The following is a 12,549-nucleotide window of genomic DNA, read 5'->3' as shown; positions in this document are numbered from 1 at the left end:
ATATATATGTATATGGGATATGGGAAAGGTTATGGCGTTATATACGCACCACCACCTGATCAGCTGGTATACGTTGATGATTTGCCCACAGTGGCCGAGATGATATGATGGGATGCCCTCAGAGGCTTGATGATGTTATGAACACTTGTACCTATGCACGGCATGACATTCATACGTATATGCATGATACTATAAGTTTCATGATTTACAGAGTTATCCAGACTTACAGGTTGAGTCATTTACTCTATATTTGTTTCATGTCTGTTATGTACGTATTTATGTGCCTTAGATACTCGGTACATTATTCGTATTGACGTCCCTTTTGCCTGGAGACGCTGCGTTTCATGCCCGCATGTCCCGATAGACAGGTCGAGAGCCCTCCAAGTAGGCTATCAGCTCAGCGGAAGATGTTGGTGCGCTCCATTTGCTTCGAGTTGCTTGTTTGGTTAGTATGATTTAGACGTGTATTGTTTGGTATGGCGGGACTCTGTCCCGACCTTTATGAAAATTATGTATTCTTAGAGGCTTGTAGACAGATGTCATGTACGTAAAAGTTTGTGTGGCCTTGTCGGCCTATGTTCAGTACACCAGTGGTTATTTTGGTCTTATTGGCCCGTACTTCATATGTATAAGTTTGTATTCCCTCATGCTTTACTCCGGTTCATTTACCTATGATAGAATGATATGAAAGATATGTTACGTTGGTACTAGGTTGAGTAAGGTACAGGGTGCCCGTCGCGGCCCATCGGTTTGGGTCGTGACAAAAGTGGTATCAGTGCAGTTCTGTCCTAGGGAGTCTACAAGCCGTGTCTAGTAGAGTCTTATTTATGGGTATGTTGTGCACCACACTTATAAGTAGGAGGCTACAGGGCATTTAGGACTGTCACTCTTTCTTCTTACTCTAGATCGTGTCATAGAGCTCAATTGTAAGAACACAATTTTCTAAACTCGATCTTATTCATAATACAACGATGCCTACATCTAGAAAGACAGTTGGTAAGAGATATAGCTGTGGAAGATTTGAGTCGGAGGAACTCAGTTTTTGCATCATGCTTATGATGGATAAATATGAGGTATTCAACAGATCATGTGTATACTAAGACGTGTAAGCCTCTTGATAAGGAACCTTAAGGCAAGGATATCTATCCACCCCTATGGTGAAAGGTAATGAGAGATTTAGAAGACAGATACAAGTTTCAACAAGTAAAAGAAGTAAGATGAAGAAGGGTACGAGGCGCCCAGTTAATGAAGAATTATCAGTATTTACAATTCAGGCAGAGGAATATAAGCCTTTTGAGTTACCTTCAACAATAACAGAGGTATGTACAATTGGCCACACCGATCTAAGTTATGCCATATGGGAGCTAACAGAAGTAGTATAAGAAAAGGACGGATATTAGGATCCGGCTGGGGTTAGAGTAACCTAAAATGTTGGATGGATTGTTCGCAATTAGCGGACATTTTCGAAAGATATTACAAACGAGGTAATAATTCTCCGTGTGAGACACCCGGATGGTGCACTCTAAAATAGTACATCTGAATAAGAGTACTACAAACATAGGCACTGGAAGCTTGGAATGGATAAATATTACCTTAGTATGGCTCCCGTCCCTAGTGGGAGAGAATGTTAGGCAACCCGAAGAGCCCGTGGATGGAGCAAGGGGAGCTAAAATGCGAAAGAATATCTTGTCAAAGTTTTTGGAATAAAGTGATTGACAGAAATGTTAGAAAGAAATAAAAAGAGAATTAATGGAGCATTATGAGTAAGACGTGATACATGGATGACAACGGTAGATCAAAAAAATGACAGTATTACAGAGCCTATAGTCAAGTGAAGGGAAATACGAGAGGTGACAGGCCTTGAGACAACAAAAGAGTATAAGCCATAAAGTTATATCCTCACTTTGAGAAATAACTTCGCAACACTAACGCGATTACTAAAAAGGAAAAGTTAGACCCCAGAATCATAGAACCAGTATGGATTGGTGAACAAGATAAACTAAACATGAATTAGGGACTGAGTGATTGATAATAGTCAGCATCATGAGAATTTCATATTTTGTTCCGGCGATAATAGGATGGACAACAGAAGAAGATTCATGAGAAATTCAGAGAATGGTCATTCAGGGAGACGCTTCCCTAAAGCAAGCAATATGAACAAAGTTAAGCTTAAGGGACTGTATGTGCCAGTTACACTAAGTGTCACCATCACGAGTGAGGAATTTTGTTATCCTTGGTACAGAAGGATTATCGCAAGGCGAGTAAGGATCATTAATGATGTGAAAAGATGCCAACGATGAAGAGGACAAACATCTATAGGCAGGTCATCATAGCTCCAAGTCTTAGTACTCCCTTAAAGAGGGGAATATGGAATGATAAAGGAAGAATGCGATAAAAAATGAGAAAGGGATGAGATTGCACTTATCCAAATGTTACAGATATGCTATGATTCCAGAACGTTATGTAAGAACGACGTCAGAAAAAGGAAGTAAGGATCCTGCCCGGGATGTTATTGATAGATAAGGAGCCAGTACGTGAGGTAAGTTAAGACAAGGAAATAACTCAAGAAAGATTACGCGGAATATGGATATGAGAATGGGCCGACAAGTAGTTAGTAGTTTATTCAGGAAGAGCCTAATCATGACCAGACAAGAAGTTACAGACAAATCAGCAGATCATGCAAGATAAATGTAGTAAACCCTAACATGGAGAATTCAGCCTCGCAGTAATGTCATTATAATACTTGAGATATATTCAAATAGGAGTCGGGGTAGTTAAAGGTACCGTATGAGTGTTACGGGGATAAAAAAGTGCCACTGGGAAGACAATCAAAATATCAGTTCAGAAGCAAACCTACAAGCACAAGGGCACGGAGGTAAGAAACTACGGATGATTATAGGCAAGGAAGGACATCAAAAAGGTCCGTAATAAGCTCACAGCTTTACGAGAGTCAAGGGTTCTCCCTAAGTACTACAACGAAAGACTAGCTGAGGAAATAAGGAAGAAGGCTTCAACCTAAGCACAACGACCTAAAGAGAAAATGGTCGTGTAACCACAGTCTCGCAACCACATTTTTTGTAAGCACTCCAAAGGAAAGCGGCACCTACCGTGGCTAATGAATGGGAAGTAAAATTAAAAGTAATATTCGAGATCATATGAGTTGTATGAAAACCTGGCATGCATGAGCACTAAGATAAGCTAAGTATGGACACAACAAGGGGGCAGAAAGATCAGGAAAAGTAATAGCTTACGTTGAAAGAAAGCTAAGATGGAACGAAAGAAATTATTCGATCAATGATCCAGAGTGGGTTACGTTATGAACGCACTTAAGGGTTCGGAGTTTTATACATGCAGCATATACAGCCGTAGAAGATTCTAGTATACGTTAAAAGAATGAATTGAGACCAGGTCTTAGATGAAAGATTAAATTGTTAAAGGATTGTATCATGCGTATTCCTCAGCGCCTATGAAAGGCTAAATAGAATAACTAATACCATGAATCACAGATCGGGAGATAATTTAAGCCGACATAAAGGCCGATCAAAATAAGGAGGAAACTAAAGATTTACATCAACGAAGTAAATCACGAATCCGATCATTGGACCCGGAAGTTATAGGAGTCATGATTGAGAACGTAGCAGAATCACTCTTAATAGTAGAGGTGCAAAAGAGATAGCACAACAACTATATTCCATAACTGCTCTACGATAAAGCCAGTTAGAAGAAGTACCAGCCTCATAAGAAGTCAATATGGAGCTCCCACCGGATTGTATAGGAACCAAAGGTGCAAGTATTATAATAGAGCTTCAAATGGTGGATGTGATTTATGTCTATGTGGGAGGGAGGTTATAAAAGAAAGATAGAAGAATGTAAGGTGATATTTTAAAGTAAGTAAGGTAAAGGTGAATAACGCACGAAATAATCAAGTATAGAAGCGCCGGGATTCAGTATCCAGGGATGATAGCAGCGTCATCAGTAGCATACCTTCCAGCTTATGGTTTCTAAGTACCGAAAGGTCTAATTAGAGAATAAAAGAAGAGTTAAAGACGATGTGATGTCTCGCTTAATGTTCCAGAGAAGCATAAGGGAATCGATCGCAAGCTAAATTATGATAGAACGACAAGGTTTTAGAAACACAAGAGTAAGGATAAGAAGAAGGCAAGGGAGAAGGTGACGAAAATGGATAAGTCCTCGGGATTATGCCCGTGAAAACAAAGGAGCTGATGGTTCCTCTAAGTTATAGAAATCTCAATATAGCCTGAATGAACTCAAAGGAGTCTAAAACTAGTAGCATTTAGAAGAGATAGAATGCTGCCCTGGTAGCATAACGAGGGTGTAGTTGTGATAAATAAAGGATGACGTTTGGGCCTTCGATTGAGTAATGATCTGACGAAGAGAAGAAAGGGATCTCATGAATTGGACAGGATTAAAATACCCACATAAGGCGAATCACATCGGGATGTTGAAGCATGGTATCGCCCCAGGTGGATTAGTCTAATTATTTTAGATGTTCCCTGATGAGACGTGAACCCTAGCGTTATCAGGGGTAGATTATAGATCAATATTGAGGTGAATCAACAATGGATGGATAAAAGTTATAAAATATAAGATGAGATTAGGCCGTCATTCTTAAGATGAACAGTAATGTGGAAGCATTAAAGGACATAGATTTATACATATTAGATAAGCAATAAAGGTAACCTAGAATTTGGTAGCATACCTCAGTAACGAGAAATAGAGGTAAGAGTTATGGTATAATATGACCTACTTAGATGCAGTAAAGTCATACGGATGGATAACCGGGTCTATGAAATAAGATATAGCAATATTCGTAAGTTCGATAAAATATCGAGCGAAGAACTTCAGTAATGGCTAAAAATCGGAGGAAAAAAGAAAGAAGAGACGGATAAGCGCACTTACAAGGTCAGAGTCGTACAGGCTGCACGATAGAAGGTAGCAACAGTTACGAGACTAGAAGGATTCCGACCATAAGTCGTGGTGTGAGAAAGAGGCCTAAAGGGGGAATACTCTGGCCTTTGGATTTATTCACAAAACAGTTGCCTAGATGGCAAGGAGAGTAATAAAGTATTCGGAAGACATAAGCTATGAAAATGATAAGTGCACCAGTCAACATTCGAGGACGAATGTTCCGGGGGGGGGGGGAGGAGAATGATGTTACACCCCATATTTTCGTACATGAAAGTACGCCGTGAGTAAATTGATATAAGCTCGGGAATGAGATTATTTTGAGGTTATAAGTATTATGTTACTTCAAACAAGTGATAAGTAAATTCGTGAAGGTTAGAGGGTAAACGAATCAAAGAAAAAGAGTTTCGTCGAAGTTTGACATTTTGGATAAAATATGGTCCGGGCTATAATACCCGGTATTTATGGGCTAGTGCCATAAAAGGTACCACATGACCATGATAGAAAGGTGTATAAGGTGTGTTAAAAGTGAGTAATATTTTAAATAAGTTGAGATAATTCTTAATTATATGGGTAATTGGTTGATTATTGGTTAATGAAGAATTAATTAGTTAAATAAATCATTAGTAGATTAATTAAGACTTTGGGGATAAGCTTAAGGGTCCAAAACGTGGCAGCCCACACCTAACCTTAATATGACTCTTAAATGGTCTTGCAAGATGTCATATTTTGAAGATTAAAGTGGTTACTCACCACTTTAAGTGGACCCACATCCCATTCAAGATGACTTTAAGGTTTGAGACCATTTTGGGCTTCATTTTGGTCTCTTAAGAGTTTCAAGCTAAATGTCCTTTCTGAAGCAACTTACGTTAGTCAATAATTGAAGAAAATCATAATATTTTCCTACCCCAATACCAAATTACATATGATGGAGCACTTAGTAGGCGTTGTATTTATGTTACTATTGTGAGATTTTGCAATATTAAGGGAGTACGGTGTAATCTTTCTCAAGAGAATCGACTCAGGTATGTTAAGGCTATCCCTTCTTTCTTTTGGCATGATCTATACGACACAAACGAAACGAGCAAATGCACAATTTTCATAAATGACTCTATTCATAGAAATGCTAGAGATGCTTATGTTCTTGATTCTCTATGTGTCATATTATTCTATCATCTGTTCATGGGTCTCAGAAAAATACGTAAGTTGAAATTTTTTACTCCATGATATTATTCGAAGGCATAATGGTCTTATGACACTCCAAGAGAATTTATTGACGTACTTCTTGTTGATACCCAATTTTTCCCTGCATATTTTCACATATACAAAATACTTTCAAAATAAGATATATATGCATGCCTAAGGATTTTAGTATTTTTCCCAATTTTTTAAAAGATTTTTAAAATCAATTTATTTTCCATTTTAGCAGTACAAAATCAGTAATTATTCCCAAAATCTTCAATTTTGGTGAATAATTTATTTCATTCCCATGTTTATACAAAATATAGTTAAGGTAATTTTTTATACATTTTTTACAAATTTATTTGGTATTTTAAAACTAAATTGCATATAATTGCAATTCTAGCCTATTTTAAGTTTAATAGCATTTTAATTATAAAAATTGATTCCAGTATTTTAAAATTAATATTTATGTGTTATTAACTGACTCAGTACTTTTAATTTGCTTTTAAAATTATTTTACTATTTTTTTATAAAATAAAAGGGAAAACTGGCTATTTAACACTTAGCCTCATTTCGTTGCAATCACAGCCTATTTACATTTCAATTTTAGCCATCAATTGACCCAATCCTAACCCCCAATTGGACCGGCCCAATTTCAATTTTACCCAGCCCCTTAACCCGTTTATTTAACCCGCCCGGCCTTTCTTTCAATCCAAGTCGTTGATCATTTGATCAACGGCCAGGATCGTCACTTGCCATTTTTAATTTCCCTACCCTAACCTAATCCCCCCCATTTCGTTTGGTCCGCCGCCTTTGAATACTCTCCTCTCTCAAAACACTCTCGAAGGTTCTCCAGAACCCTAGTCGTCTTCAACCCTTTTTCCACCGTACTTTCGCCGGAATCCATGGCTTCACAGGCCATGGATGGTCTGTACTCCCCCCCTCCACCATTAAACCCTGGGTGTTCGAAGTGTTGAGGTCTGACCTCAATGGTTCTCTTTCAGATCTTCTCAGATCCATGGCTTTGAGGCCTCTCCGGCCCCGCTCCGGCGTATCCAAGCATCAGGAGCCTATTTCTGACCTCTTCGACTCAAGATCGGGCTTTCTTCCAAGCCTTTCTCATTTCTAGGGTTTCTCCGAAACCATAAGCTATTCGAGGTTTTTCTCTGTCTATTTTATTAGATCTATGCTATATCTGTGTTTTATTGGATTTTTAAGGTGTTTTCCCCAATCTTTTCTTTCAAAATTGTTTCTCTTCGATTTAGGGTTCCTGAAAGGATTTCAAAACGTCTTTCTGATTCTTTCTTTTCTTTATGTGTGTTTGCCTATACTATGTTTTACCACGCATGTGTTGCTCTTCTGCTTTTCTTTCTACTATGCATGACCCTCCTGTACTTTGTATTCTACTGTGCCTTTAGACTAGGCTCGAATGTCAATCTTTGTTATGTTTTCTATCTGTTCTTTGCTATACTTTTCAGTATTCTTCTACTGTATGTGTTTTCTACTGAGTTCTTAAGTTTGTTTGCCTTTACTGAACTTCTGTTTGAGTTCTAAACATGCTTCCTTTATTGTTTCTTAAGTTTATATCACTTCTTCTCTCTTCTGAACATGTTCTTTATGTTTTCAAACCTGCTATCATATCTGTTTGTTTCTCATGAGTCTATGAAAGAGACCTCTGAGCCTGCTTCAATGGCTTGTCTTCTCATCGCTGTATCAGATTCGAGTTGAAACCCTAGGATATGAGGGTTTGGCGAGTTTGATTTGGTGTTTGGACTTGGGTTCTACGTTGGAACCCTGAACTCCCAGACTTATTCCGAGTCTATAAATCGGACTGGAACCTCTTTGTTTATAACTCTGAACTTTTCTATGATAGGTTTTCTAATTAACATGACAACTCTTTCTTGTTTGACATACATGTGTGCTTTATATATGAGAAATTCTTCCTTCAAAAAGGTTTTGCCAACTTATGATTGATTCCGAATTCCTTTTAGTAAGGTTTGATTGATTGTTATTGATTTTCCTTAAGTAAAACCCTTTCCTCTCTTTTCCTGACTTGGTTCATTCGAACAAAGCCTGCAATTTTGATTTTACTGGCTGTTTGATTGATTCCCTTTCCTTATTCTCACAAACCGTGTTACTATCAAATTCTTTCCTTAAATAGACCCCTGTGTATTTGCCCTTATTGTACTACTTTGGAAATTTTTTTGAGCAAACTCTTTCCTTATTTAATTTTGCCCGTTTGAAATCAGAGTCCCTTAATTAAAGGGAATCCTTTTTGTAATTGATTGCAAAACTATTCTCTTACCTTTTTCGTACTTGCTTGCTGCACTATAAAAGGGGACGACCCTTCTGCACTTTGACAACTTCCAGGGGAATACTCTTTAAGACAACTTTGAGTTCAATACTCTAACATACATACATACTTTCAATTTCAATACTCTTACACTTCACCCAACACTCTACTCTCTTCTGAGACCTGCTGATTGTTCGCTTGCAATTTGGTTTTCAAGACTACTGCTTTTACTTTCTTGTTTCCCTGAAACTGGTATGTTCTAATTTAAGTTTTGCCTCATCCCAACGTGTTTACTTTATAGTTTCCACATCCCTGTCTGTTTTACTACTTATGTTTAATGTTAATTAGCAAGTCAATTCCCTTGCATATGTTTCTACTATGAATCCCTACACCCCTGACTGCATTACTGCCTGTGTTTAATGTTAATCAACAATGTCAATTTCATTGAACATGTTTCTATTTGTGGATCCCCATATCCCTATTCCCCTCTATGTGTTTGAGTTAAAGTTTGGGCATGGCAGCACCTCAATTGTTGTTCATGTCTGGGCTTGATCCTTTAAGGGATCCTAAATCCCAAACAATGTGGCTAACAGGCTGGTTAGGGGTGTGACAGCACTCCTAATTGCTGGGTATTACCACCAGCCTTTCTTGACTTTCCCCTAAACCCCTTTCAGCACTTACACTCACTCTTAGTTTCTAAGTTCTGCCCCCCTCCTATGAGCCTTGCTTTGGGGACCTTGAGTTCCCTCTGAACTTGGACATTTGAGGGCTGGCCCTTCCACACTGCACTTCAATTCAATTCTGCAATGAATTTGGGTGAAAGCACTGCCCGGAGTTCATGAGGCTCTTGGGAACTCTGACACACCCAGAAAATGAGAAAGGCTTTGGAAATCGGATCTTTTGTCACGACCCCAATCCCGGTCGTGATGGCGCCCAACACTAATGCTGGGCAAGCCCGACCAATTTATATACTCTCAACCCAAATACGCAATCCGTTAACATTAATACGATTAAAATAGCAAATATCAAGGTTCCAATCCGAAACTAAATAAAATAGTACGGAAAACAATAACGAATATCCAAACATTCCCCAATAGATCTGGAGTCACGAGTCTAGAGCCTCTAGATGTAACAAAGTACTATATCCATAGTAATAAAGAAGTCTAGGATATGGAAAGATAAATGAAATAAAGGGGAGGAGTCGGGTCCTGCGGACGTCAGGCAGCTACCTCAACAACTCCTGAAAATAAACTTCACGAAAACAGCAAACAACTTCACTAAGTCTCCGGAGCACCTGAATCTGCACACATGGTGCAGGGAGTAAAGTGAGTACTTCCAACTCAGTGAGTAATAAACATATATAATGGCTGAAAGTAAGAAATTCCGAAATATCACAATATAAAGCTATAATCAGCGATTCAGCACATAAAACGGTGGAACAACAACAATACCAGGACAAGTAAGACAAACAGGTATAAATGCATGAATGCAATGCAATGCAATGCACATGACCGCTGCGGCGCGCAGCCCGATCCATCTGGGTACCCGCGCTCACTGTGGGGGTTCAGACTCCGGAGGGGCTCCTACAGCCCAAGCGCAATATCATCGTAACATTCGCTGCGACGTGCAGCCCGATCCACACTCAGTCCAGATATATATATGCATGCAAGCCACTCGGGCACAGTCAAATTGTTCATTTTTAGTTTCAATTATTAGGAATTATAGAGCTAAGTGTATAAACCTTTATTTGTTTACTAATCATTTCGAGGCAGTGTCTAGCTCAGGACTGATATCATGCAATATGCTAAGCATCATGGAAACAGTGATAAGGATCCCTGAAGGATGCACATGATAGGCACAAAGCCCCAAACAAATTCATAAAAATCCAAGTAGGATGATTACCAAACAATTTCTAGTCAAGAACACAGTACGAACATCAATCGGAACGGACTAGGTCACAATCCCCAGTCACAATTGACCCCACACTCGTCATAGAGTACGTGTCTCACCCCAATATAGCGTCACAATGTGATATACCGGGGTTTCAAACCCTCAGGTCATCATCTACATCTATTACTCACCTCAAGCCGACCATAAGTCTAGCTCGCTATGCCTTTGCCTTTCGAATCAACCTCTTTGCACGCCGAATCTGATTAAAACCACAATGAATACATTACAATAGGCTGAAGAAACATAACCCATTCGAAAAGACTCGAAAAACACCAAAATTCACGAAGTTGGCAAAACCCGAGCCCCGGGCCCACTTCTCGAAAAATTACGAAATTTACATCACTGGATTCCTCGTCTCGCCACGAGTCTACACATACCAATTTTACCAAAATCGGAGTTCAAATGCCCTTTCAAACTCCATTTTTACGTCACAGCTTTCCAAGCCCTAGCTTGACCCGTTTTTGATGAATTTTCCACAATTTACTTGTAATTTCTACCATAAACTCGAATAATTAGGCCAAGAGACTTACCTCCAATTGATTCTCAGTCAAAACCCTCGAAAATCCTCGCCCAAAGCTCTCCAAGTCGCTTAAAAATGGTGAAAACTACCTCTTGTTCGCGGATGAAATAAATCCTTTAAACCTTTCTGCCAACAGCGATATTCGCTTATGCGGTCCCGCTTCCGCTTGTGCGGCCAAAAATCCGCTTATGCGGTCTTCACTTAAAAACCCGGACTTCGCTTATGCGACTCGAACTCCGCTTCTGCGGTTCCCTCAAAATCGCTTCTGCGGTACAATGTCCGCTTATGCGGACCCGCTGAAGGGACCAACTTCCGCTTATGCGGAACTACCCTAACCCACACCTGGCCGCTTCTACGATCGCTCACCCGCTTCTGCGGTCCATTTCCGCAGAAGCGGAAATACCAGATGACAACAACAACAGACCTGAAGCAAACTTCAAAACTCTCGTTCAACCACCCGAATTCACCCCGAGGCCCCCGGGACCTCAACCAAAAACACAAATACATCCTAAAACCTCATTCAAACTTGTTCTCATCCTCAAAACACATCAAACAACGCTAAAACCATCAAATCACATCGAATTCAAGCCTAAGTTTCTTAAAAACTTCCGAATTACGCATTCGATCAAAAACCCGACCAAAACACCTGGATGACCTAAAATTTTGCACACATATCTAAAATCACCTAACGGAGCTACTGCAACTCTCGGAACTCCATTCCGACCCTCGGATCAAAATCTCACCTATCCACCGGAATTCGCCAAAATGCCAACTTTGCCAATTCAAGCCTAATTCTACTCCGGACTTCCAAAATCACTTCCGATCGCACTCCTAAGTCACAAATCACCTCCCGAAGCTAACCGAATCACCAGAATTCACATCCGAGCCTTCTAACTAATAAGTCAACATTCGGTTGACTTTTCCAACCCAAACCTTCCTTAAAGGGACTAAGTGTCTCATTTCCTATCCAAACCAATTCAATTCAACTCTAACTCACCCGTTGCTGATAATAAAACATGAAAGAGCAATAAATGGGGGAAACGGGGCTGTAATACATGAGACGACGGGTTGGGTTGTCACATCCTCCCCTACTTAAACAAACGCTCGTCCTCGAGCGGGTCGAGAAGCATACCTGAGGTCTCAAATAGGTGAGGATATCTGCTCCGCATCACCTGCTTAGTCTCCCAAGTAGCTTCCTCTACGGGCCGACCTCTCCACTGCACCTTTACCGAAGCTATATCCTTTGATCTCAATCTCCGAACCTGACGACCCAAAATAGCCACTGGCTCCACATCATAAGTCAAGTCATCATCCAACTGAACCGTGCTGAAGTCTAACACATGGGACGGGTCCCCAACATACTTTAGGAGCATAGAAACGTGAAATACCGGGTGAACTCCCGGCAAGCTGGGTGGCAAAGCAAGCATGTAGGCCACCTCCCCAACTCTCCTAAGTATCTCAAAAGGACCAATGAACCGTGGACTCAACTTTCCTTTCTTTCCAAATCTCATAACGCCCTTCATAGGCGAAACCTTCAACAAGACCTTCTCGCCCACCATGTAGGATACGTCTCGAACCTTCCGGTCCGCATAACTCTTCTGACGCGACTGAGCTGTACGAAGTCTCTCCTGGATCACTTTCACCTTCTCTAAGGCATCCTGAACCAACTCTGTCCCCA

This window comes from Nicotiana attenuata, chromosome 6 (assembly GCF_001879085.1).
Source record: "Nicotiana attenuata strain UT chromosome 6, NIATTr2, whole genome shotgun sequence".
Taxonomy (NCBI): domain Eukaryota; kingdom Viridiplantae; phylum Streptophyta; class Magnoliopsida; order Solanales; family Solanaceae; genus Nicotiana; species Nicotiana attenuata.
Note: the sequence above shows the minus strand (reverse complement) of the source record.